Source organism: Balaenoptera borealis, assembly GCF_965194805.1.
Source record: "Balaenoptera borealis genome assembly, chromosome: 21".
Lineage (NCBI taxonomy): Eukaryota > Metazoa > Chordata > Mammalia > Artiodactyla > Balaenopteridae > Balaenoptera > Balaenoptera borealis.
This window is the reverse complement of record NC_138880.1, coordinates 16,244,638-16,256,260: the sequence shown is the minus strand read 5'-3', so window position 1 is coordinate 16,256,260 and position 11,623 is coordinate 16,244,638. Positions and strand designations below refer to the sequence as shown.

The window sequence follows — 11,623 nt, the reverse complement described above, 5'->3', positions numbered from 1 at the left end:
CACGCATGTAATTTTCAGGTGAAGGTTCCTGCCTCTTCCTAATTGTGGAACACCCAGATGAAGCATTGTCAGCATGAGCCACAAGGTCTGAAAATCAGCATGAAAGAACTTCCGTTTCTGATTTCAAGATTCGAGGTTGGTGATGGAATAAAAGCTGTGTGCATAGAACAATTTGGGTCACAAAGCTGTTAGTACCAAGAAGCACTACATTCATTTTGAAAAGGGGAAAAGAAAATCCATGCATACTAATTTAGCTTCCCTAAATTTGCCATTCTTCAGTTCTGCCCTGGAGATTTATTTAGGTCAGGGTTTTTGGTTAGATCTCTCACTCCCCCAGGAGACTGAGATTGTTATTTAAAAGCTCAGTTCTGAGGAAGAATCCCAGAGATTCGACTGATGTGTTCAGTTTCTATTATAACCTCATGAGGAAAAACATTTTTTTGACTGAAGTGTGGCTCCTAGACACAGACATGCAAACCCACCCTACGAGACAAATAAAGAAAAAATATATACGTTGCGAGCTGGTAGATTGATATTTAACACTGTTTAGAGGATGCTAATAAAAGCTCTTGCCTTCATTTTGCCTAGCATGAGATTGATCATCCCAGAGAGATTTCAAATTTATACCACATTCATCGTGTTCTTTCATTCTTTCTAAATTCAATGCAGATTTCAAAGTGTCATTTCGGAGCAGGGCTATATTAGGACCAGGTTAAGTCAAAACTAACCAGGAATGTCCTGTCACTTACAGATTAAATTTCCTGGTTTGCTTTTCCCTCTGGATCTCTGTGCTAAGGAATATTAGAAACCTTTCCATAACCCTGTCTTGGACTTTATCCTCCCAACTTTAAACGTTCTAGTAGTATGAGCAATAGAAATATGACACAATTTTTTTAAAAAAACATAGAACTGAAATAAACATGCATGCAAGTCCCATGTCTTAGATGCTATGTAATAGGAATAAACTTTAACGTTGGAAAGTAGATGTTCCATTACAGAGTCAAATTACTATTACTACTATTATCATTATCGTTATTATTAATATTATTTACCTTTTCATAATGCAAATGAAGGTAAAAGGAGGAAATATGTGTAGGGGATTGCTTTGAATGACATAAATTCAGATATTATAAAGTTAATGGTTTTTATTTTCAGTATCACTAATTCACTAGTTTTGGAACTTTTCAACAGTAACACTACAACAGAGGATAACTAGTGCAATAATATCATAGTAGGTTGAGAAGCCTAAACAGATAAAACACACGCACACAGATACCCCCAAAACAGATTTGGAGTTAAGGTTTCAGTTCCTATTTCTTAATAAGTTCATATATAAGTAAATATTGAGCCCTTTGTAAACATAATCTATTTCAATCCTCGCAACTACCCAAGGAGGTATTATTATTGCCATGTCATGGATAAGGAAAATAAGATTTGAAAATAAAGTAACTTTTCCAAGGTAAAGCAGCAAATAAAGGGCGGTTTCGGGATTCAAATCTGGACCTTGACTCTAAAGTTGATTTTCTTATCATTATAATAAGCAAACTTTCTCCAGGATTATTTCACTTATAAAATGTTAGTTACATAGTATTTAATACCAACAAGAAAATATATGTGAATATAAATTATAAAGTATAATAATATAGCAGCCACTAACCCAAAACCCAACTGAATAACTAGAATTACCTTTTCTGTTAAAGCTACCCATGCACTCTTCACTAGCTCATCTCCTTGCCTTACCCCAGACACTATCACAGTCCTGAATGTTGAATTTATTATTCCCTTCATATTTTATGAAATTTTTTTACCATGTAAGCACTTTATTTTTAATGTTGATATTTTACCCAACATTGTTTCAAAGATTTGTCCATGTTGTTGCATGTAGCTATGGCTCACTTGTTTTCACTGCTGTGTAATATTCCACTGTATAAATATGCCATTTTAAAAGATCTATTCTCCAGTTGACGGACATTTAGGTTATTTCCAGTTTTTCCTAATACAATGTTACTGTAAGCATTCTTGAGTTTTCTGGATGCACAGATGCAAGAGTTTCTCTAGGGAACAAATCTCAGAGCAGAATTACTGGATCATAGCATAGTCAGTATTCAGCTTTAAAATGAATGTAAAATTGCTTTCCTAGGAGGTTGAACCAGCAATATATATGGGTTCTCATCTTTCCAACACTTGGCATTGCCAGACTTTTCCATTGTAAATCTAGTATATGTAAAGTGGTAGCTAATTATGGTCTTGACTTGCATTTTTTTATTGCTAACTACTTTAAGCATTTTGTCATGTGTTTACTCACTATCTGTTTTCTGTGCCTTTCATATCGTCTAATTTGATTAATTTGTGCTCTTTTCTTTATTAATTCCTTTGTTTTGCCTTCTTTGAGTTCATTCTTTTGTTCTTTTCATAAACTGGGTGCTTGGGACTTCCGTGGTGGTGCAGTGGTTAAGAATCTGCCTGCCAATGCAGGGGACACGGGTTCGAGCCCTGGTCCGGGAAGATCCCACATGCCACAGAGCAACTAAGCCCCGTGCGCCACAACTACTGAGCCTGCGCCCTAGAGCCCTCGCATGGCAACTACTGGGCCTGCAAGCCACAACTACTGAGCCTGCGTGCCGCAACTACTGAAGCCCGCGCACCTGGAGCCCATGCTCTGCAACAAGAGAAGCCACCGCAATGAGAAGCCCGTGCACCACAACGAATAGTAGCCCCCCGCTCGCTGCAACTAGAGAAAGCCTGTGCGCAGCAACAAACACCCAGCGCAGCCAAAAATAAAATAAAATAAATAAATTTATTAAATAAAAAAATAAACTGGGTGCTTAATTAATATTTAGCCTTTCTTCTTTGCTAATATAAATAATTTAGCTATATAGTTCATCAAATACTGGTTTCCATTATATTTCACAATTTTAAATATGCATTACTTTCACTATCATTCAGTATTAAATTTTTTTCAGTATAATTTCTTCTTGAATCGTGAGATACTTAGTAGTTTTTTAAATTATAAGTAAAAATATTTAAAATATACATTGACATTACTGATTTCTAACTTAATTGCATTTTGGCCAGAGAATGTGGCTGTTCTGGTTATCTATTTCTGTATAAAAAACTACCCCAAGACAGAGGCATAGAATAAAGGCAGTCACTTATGCATTTTCCTCATGGATCTGGAAGTTGACTGGACTCAACTAGGCATTCCTAGGCATCCCTCAGGCTCTGTCGGGCAGTTGCAGTCAGAGGGTAGCTGGAATTAGGATCTCCATTCACATGACTGGTGCCTGGGCTGGGAAAAGTCAAAACAGCTGTGGGCTGAAACAGCTGGATTTCCTCTGGCATCTCTCACTCTCTGGCCTTTCCATTTGGAGGCTCTAGGGACTCAGGGTAGCCAAACTTCTTACGTGGAAGACTCCAGAGGGAGCAACTGTCCAAGAAAAACTTGCTGAAGCTACATGACCTTCTCTAACCCACCTTGGAAGTAAAGCAGAAGCCCTTGTGCCACATTCTAGCCATGGAAGGTCACAAGGACCGCCTGGGTTCCAGGAGAGGAGACACTGATGCCATCATTTGATGAGAGGATTGCAGAAGGTTTTGTGGCCTGTTTTAAAACCACCACAGGAGTTGATATGATACCACTTCTTTAAAATGTGTTGAGATTTGCATTATGGCTTAGTATTTATATGGTCAGTGGTTTTGTTTTGTTTGTTTGGTCTTAATATTGCAGTGTTGAGAATGTATATGTTCTTATTGATGGGTACAGATATATCTATACGTGGTCATTAAAACTTTCTTATTTTACTTTTTTTTTTTTTTTTAGTCTGCTCAACCTATCCAGAATAGGTTTCAAGTCTGTTGAAATCTCTCACCAATATGATATTTGTCAGTTTCTCCCTCTAATTCTACCAATATTTGCTTTGTAAATTTTGAGGTTATTTTATTAGAGGCACACAACTTCAGAACCACTTTATTTTCCTCATTAAATGAGCTTTTTAGTGCTGTGTAGTAACTCTTCACCATTTATAGTCCTTTTTGAATTAAAGCCTTTTATTTCTATTTATGTAGCTACCCTCATTTTTTTTTGCTTAGTATTTGGTTGGTATATTCTTTTCTATGCTTTTACTTTAAGCCTTTCCATGTCCAAATCTTTTTAATGTAGCTCAAATGAACAATATATAGCTGGATTTTTATCTTTAGGAGACCAGTGTAATCTATAAGTTTCAGCTTTTAAGTGGCAACTTGAGACCATTTATATTTATTATTATTATTATTACTGATAAATACTGACATATTTGAACATATATGCCCCCTTATTTTCTGTTTTTCATTTGACCTGCTCTCTCCTATGTCTTTATGCTCTGCCTTTTTTGCCTCAAAACATTTAAAAATCTTTGTTTTCGTATTCCAGTTTTTCCCTGTACTAATTTAGAAGTAATGGACTATTTCTAATCTAGAGATTATTCTTGAAATTTTGCTATGCATACTCAGTAAATAAACACAAGGACCTTAGAACACTCTACTCCAGTTATTCCTTCCTGACTTATTGTTGTCTCTAGAATTGTCTTTTTTTAAGCTCCACAAATTAAACTTGTTATTATTATTAATAATAATATTTTTATTTTCCATAGAAGGGTTTTTTTCCCAATTTACCTGCATTTTACCAGTTTCTTTGCTCTCCATTCTTTCTTGAATCTCAGATTTTAAGGTCATTTTCCCTTTTCTTTAAGTATATCTTTCCAAATCTCCATTAGTAAAGTTGTATTGGTTGTTACCTCCCTCTATTTTTATTTATCTGAAAATGTTTTTCACCTTCATTCTTAAAAGATTGTTTTTCTGGGCACATACATCAAAGTTAACTTCTCTCTCTCTCTCTTTCTCGCTGTGTGTGTCCCAACTTGAACATATTCCAATGTTCTCTGACTTGCATTTTTGCTGTCGTGAAGTATGCCATCAACCTAATTGCCATTTTCTGTAGGTGACCTCTCTTTTCTCTCAAGTGCTTTTAAGCTTGCTTCTTTTTATAGTATTCTGTAGGTTCACTAAATGGTGTCTGGGTGTGGATTTCTTTCTATTTATTCTGCTTGGTATACTGTGTGCCTCCTGTGCTTATGAATTCATGTCTTTCATCAGTCCTGAAAAATCCTCAGTCACTATGAACTCACATTGCCTCTGTGCTCCATCCTCTATATTCAGTTCTTCTGGGACACCAAAACACTTATGTTTGATCTTATCATTTGATATTCCATGTTCACCTAAAGCCTATTTTATATTTTTTAATAGGCTTTGTATTTTCCAGCAGATGTAGGGTCACAATAAAATTGAGAGGAAGGGGAAGAGATCTCTCATATAACTCCAACCCCTCCCCACATGTATAGCCTCCCCCTTTATCCATATCCCTCACCAGAGTGGTACATTTATAACAACTGATGAACCTACATTGACACATCATTATCACCCAGTGTCCATAGTTAACACTGGGGTTCACTCTCGGTGTTGTACATACCATGGGTTTGGACAAATGTTTGATGATATGTATACACCATTATAGTATCATACAGAGTAGTTTTATTGCCCTAAAAGTCTTCTATACTTCACCTGTTCATTCCTCCCTCCCTTCTATCACCTGGCAACTACTGATCTTTTTACTGTTTTCATAGTTTTGCCTTTTCCAGAATGTAAAATAGTTGGGCTATAAACGGGAAAGAACATGTTTGGGAGGTGGGAGAAGGAAGGTGAGAGAAGAAAAAGATAAGAAGAAAATACAACAAAATATCTTGCTCAGTTATTGAATGTTATGGGAAATGAAATTTATATTTAAGAGCACTACGCAAATAAAGAGTATTGTTACATACCAAACAGATTAGATAACGGCTCAGATGTCGCAGGTCGTAGTGCATAAAAGCAAGACAGCCAGCACGCGCATTGTCATCTTTTTATTAGTTTGGTAGTTGTTTTAAAACTGTTTGTGTCATTGTGAGGAAAGGCATGGGTCCAAAATGTTCTATAAGTAATACTTTGGGATGGTGGTTTTGTATTCTTTTATAATAATCGCAATAGGTTTCTTGGAAGGGAGAATAAATTTAGAAGAGTGACTAAGTGTATGGAAAGTGGAAAATTACTCTTAGTGAAAAGTGTGAAAGAAATCACACAAATAGAAACATTCCATTTAAAAATCCAGGTGGGGGACTTCCCTGGTGGTCCAGTGGTAAAGAATCCGCCTTACAATGCAGGGGATGTGGGTTTGATCCCTGGTCAGGGAACTAAGATCCCACATGCCATGGGGCAATTAAGCCCACGCACCACAACTACTGATTTCACGTGCCTCAACTAGAGAGCCTGTGTGCCACAAACTACAGAGCCCACGCACCCTGGAGCCCGTGTGACGCAACATAAGATCCCACATACCTCAACGAAGATCCTGATTGCTGCAACTAAGACCCGATGCAGCCAAAAATAAAAATAAAGTAAAATAAATAAATAATAAATCTTAAAAAAAATAAAAATAAAAATCTGGATGGGAAGATTAAAATCAAAATATGATTGGCAAATTAGAGCAATGACACAGAAAAAAAGGAAAAGGAAGAGGTCGTTTTTAAGAAGGTCATTTGGGTGCAGCACCTTGAAATTCTACCAAACTAAACTGCATGGCCTGAATTTCATGAGCAAGTATAGGGACCACACCACATACCTCGTGAGGCCTCAGTGATAGTCAAGAGAGTTGTCCAGGAAGGAGAAAAGCTTTACTTATGGATTTCCGAGAACAGGCAGGCGGATTCTTAACCACTGCGCCACTGGGGAAGTTCCGGAAATTATCTTTCTAATTTTTTTTAATTAGAGAAACCAGCTCTCATGGGAAAAGAGTTCTAACACAGCAGATGCAGTCCTGGAATTTGCAGCAGCATGCTCAGTGGGGCACCATGTTCTGTTTTGAATTGGTATGAGGCATGGTGGCCGACAGAGTGGATGCTTCTTCCTTTCCACCATTTTTTTTAATTAGTAGAGTTTTTGAAGTTTGGATATGTTAGAGCCCTATACAAGGAAGTGAATGTGAATATAAGTTCAGGTTTACACTGTAAATCAGGACAAACTAGAACCTATAGATGGCTGAGGAGACTGGAGAGAACATCTGGTCCAATCCCCTCATTTTACATTCTAGGAAAGGTGAGACCTGAAATCCTGCTCCAAGCTCACATAGTTTGACTTTAAAGCCCTGGTCATGATTATCATTGCAGAGAGACCCAGATTCAAGTCCTTGCTTCCTCAGTTATTAGCAGTGTGAAATCAAGCAAGCTACTAAGTAACCTCTCTGAGTTAAATACCTTATCTGTGATAATGTTTACCTCCAAATTATATTATGTCTTCAACCTAAAATCCTTAGCTAAATGATCCAGTATCCTTGTTTTGTCATATAAATTATATCTATTTTTATTTATATGTAATAAAGTATAATACTGATATATCATATATATCTAATGTATATAATTTTTAAAATAAACCAAGGAACAAGCGATATTATTATGTGAGCAACTCAAGGTCACTGATAGTATCTGTGACCAGGTCAGGAACATGATTTATATCAGCATTCTTTCTTCTACACATGCATGGACTTAAGGACCCTCACAGATTCATTTTTCTAACTCAGACCCGGAAAACTCAGTTATGAAATTTACCTTTATTATATGTTTGTTTTGTCAACCCATCAAAAAGATAACAATAATCAGCACAGGAATAGCTGTGAGTCCAACAGTAGAATATTTGTATAGGAGAGAGCCAATCTACTCTGTCTTCTGATAAATCTTCAATCGCCAGTCTTTCACAATTCATGATTCTTATTGCCAGGGCTATTTTTAAAATGTCTAATTTGGTGCCTTGCAGTTCCCCCCAGTACAGCTTAATTCAGCTGAATCCATGAGAGATAATTGACTGAGTTAGTTATTCATGAAAAGCCAAGCTTGACAACTTACTGCAGCTTCATTCTCCTGTTGGCCATTAAAGTAAGTTGATGATCTGGAGCTGTGTAGGGGTTTCCAGAAATAACACTATAATGGCCAACATGCTGTATTAGCAGCTGAGAAAAAGAATTGTTTTTATTTTTCAGGCAGTTGCCCAAACCCATGCCATAGTATTTTTATTTTAGGACCCAATCTGCTATGAAGAAAAGCAACACATTACAACTCAAGTGAACACAAAACATCTCCTTAGTAAAAACAAATTCATGAGTGATTTCACACAGATTTTCAAAACTATGGAAACTCAATGCCCCTAGGTCTCCAACTTTTACACTGACCCTGCCAGCCTTTTGCAATCTTTATGGAGGCCTTACTCTATATACGGCACCTGTACGTGATGCTAGAGTAGATAGAAAAATCAAATAAGACACCTAGAATGTTTCTTTGAGTAAATAATGAAACCTATAACTAAAGCAGGAAATCCTACCTGTTAAGTGACCTTGTTTTGCAAATTGATTTTGTGTCTTAGCATTTTTGGCTTCAAACCACATAGAGAAAACTACCGAGTTAATCATTAAAAAAAACAAATAAGATCTTTGAATTTTGTTTGAATCTTGTTAATTTTTTAGTATCATAAATAAACAAGCTTAAAAGGCAGATAACAAACTAGTAAAAATATTTTTATAATAAATGACAAATGGTTAATATTGCTAAGAAAAGACAAAATGCTTCATCAAGAAAAAGCTATGAGATTAAATAGGCAAATCCTAAAATTACCACTGGTTAATAAATATGAATATACTCAACCAGTATAACAAAAGGAATGGACACAAAAGGACAAATACTGTATGATTCCAGTTATATGAGGTACATAGAATAGTTAAATTCCTAGAGACAGCAAGTAGAACAGTGGTTACCAGGGACTGGGGAAGAGAAGAATGGGGAATTATTATTAAATAGAAACAGAACTTCAGCTGGGGAAGATGAAAAAGTTTTGGAGATGGTTAGTGGTGATAGCTACACAACGATATAAATGTACTTAATGCCATTGAAATGTACACATAAAAATGGTTAAAATAAATTTTGTTATATATGTTTTACTACAATAAAAAATTTATCCCATTTAGTGTTCAAACAAATATAGACTTAAACAATAATGAGATAATATATTTTTGGTTATTAAATTAGCAATAGAAATGGAAATTATAATGCTGGCAATACTTAACATGAAGAGAAATAGGTACAAACACTGGTAAAAATGTAAAATAGGTACATACTTTCTAGTTCAGAGATATATATCAAATGTCCTAATACCCTTTGACCTCTTAATTCAAAGTAAGTGAATTTGCCTAAGGAAATTTTCATTCTGTCTTTTTAATTTCTTTTAAAAATTTATTTATTTTTGGCTGTGTTGGGTCTTCATTGTTGCATGCAGGCTTTCTCTAGTTGCAGTGAGCGGGCGCTACTCTTTGTTGCGTTGCACAGGCTTCTCATTGTGGTGGCTTCTCTTGCTGCAGAGCACGGGCTCTAGGCACGCGGGCTTCAGTACTTGTGGCGCACGGGCTTCAGTAGTTGTGGCACGCGGGCTCAGTAGTTGTGGTGCACAGGCTTAGTTGCTCCGCGGCATGTGGGATCTTCCTGGAACAGGGCTTGAACCCGTGTCCCCTGCATTGGCAGGCGGATTCTTAACCACTGCGCCACCAGGGAAGTCCCGGAAATTACCATTCTTGCTCTTTAAAATTTATTATACAAGGATGTTCACTAAAGGAAAAATGGTGAAAAATTTAAAGTTCAACATTTAACTTATTTGTTGCGTATCCATAAGAAGGAATATGAAGCAACTATAAAAAGCTCTATTCTTCAATACAGCAATATTTTAAGTGCAATAAAATATTACAAACAATATATTCTATGATCCCAATGCTGTACAATAAAGTATCTGTCCTAAAAAACGGACTGAGGGCTTCCCTGGTGGCACAGTGGTTAAGAATCCTCCTACCAATGCAGGGGACACGGGTTCGAGCCCTGGTCCGGGAAGATCCCACATGCCACTGGAACAACTAAGCCCGTGCGCCACAGCTACTGAGCCTGCGCTCTAGAGCCCACGAGCCACAACTACTGAGCCTGCATGCCACAACTACTGAAGCCCACGTGCCTAGAGCCCCTGCTCCACAACGAGAAAAAAGCCACTGCAATGAGAAGCCCGCGTACCGCAACAAAGAGCAGCCCCCGCTCGCCACAACTAGAGAAAGCCCGTGCACAGCAACGAAGACCCAACGCAGCCAAAAATAAATAAATAAATAAATAATTGTATTTATTTATTTATTTTTAAAAAAACAGACTGAGAAGAGAGACATAAAAATGTAAATCATCTGCAGTTGTCTCTGGTAGTGTGATTATGAGTCTTGTTTTTTTCTTTATACTTTTCCTATTTCCTAAACTTTTTAACAATAAATATTTTATAATCATAAAAGTTAAATAATAAGAAAGCAAAATATTAAATATTATTAGTTCTTATAAAATAATGTTGTCCATCCTCAGCTTTCAATAAATTATTTGCTACAGACTCAAAAAAAGAAAACTGTACAATTGAGGTTAATGTCAGAATAAACAAAGAATCAAAAGCATGCCATTAAAATTGGCTAATTCAGTGGGAAAGTAGCCCAGTTTCTTTTGTGGATTCAAAAAGGATCGCGATTTTTAGTTTTCTCTGGCCTGATATTTGTGTTGTCAGAGGCCACTTGAAAGAATCAGAGCAGTCCTCGGTGAAGCTCAGATGGCAGTTGGGGGTGGCAGAGGCTCTGACTAGGTGTCCCGGGGTCCCTTCTCTGCCATTTTGAGCTGTGAGGCCTTGGGCTGATCAGCTATCTAAGCTATTAAATGAAATAGCCTTTCAAAGGAGATTCTACTGTAAATATTGTAATTATCTCAGGAAAGCATGCCCACTGATTTACCAAATCAGGATTATGTCCAACCCACCAGTGAACTATGACAGAACTGTATCTATTTCTACTTTCTACCTAAGAGCTTTCTTCTCCAAGCCCTCTTTTTACATTCTTTTTTTTTTGTCATTTGCTGAAGTTTTTTTTTAATTGAGATATAATTGACATATAACATTATATTAGTTTCAGATATAAAACGTAATGATTCAATATATGTATATATTGCAAAATGATCACCACAGTAAGTCTAGAATAAGTCTAATTAACATCCATCACCACACATCATTGCAAAAATTTTTTTTCTTATGGTTAGAACTTTTAAGATCTACCCTCTTAGCAACTTTCAAATATGCAATACGGTGTTATTAACTATAGTTACTATGCTCTACATGACATCCCAGGACTTATTTATTCCTGTTCAATTTTGTTTCATCAGCACACTGCCTTTCTAAGGTTTAATAAATTGTTGTTGAATGATAAAAGTTCTGTGCCAGGCTAGATCATATTTGGGGCTTAAGTGATTATTCAGAAAGTAGATTTATATCACATTTATGCAGGAACAAGGGACTCCCCGCTCTGAACTAAAACTATCACTGACAGATTAAGTTAACCTTCCCCATATTTTAAACTTCACTTGTTCAAAAGATGTAGTCAAAAAAAGTCTGACTGAATAAGAGAGCTATTCTAGGTAAAATTAAAAGAAGGCTAATTTATCTCACCTCCTAAACCCTT

General features: G+C 36.5%; 1 protein-coding gene across 7 annotated transcripts in view; it reads left to right on the top strand.

Moving 5' to 3' along the window:
• DLC1 (DLC1 Rho GTPase activating protein) overlaps positions 1–11,623 on the top strand; it is a 404,379-nt gene that overhangs the window by 343,690 nt on the left and 49,066 nt on the right. The gene's annotated exons all lie outside the window — the stretch shown is intronic.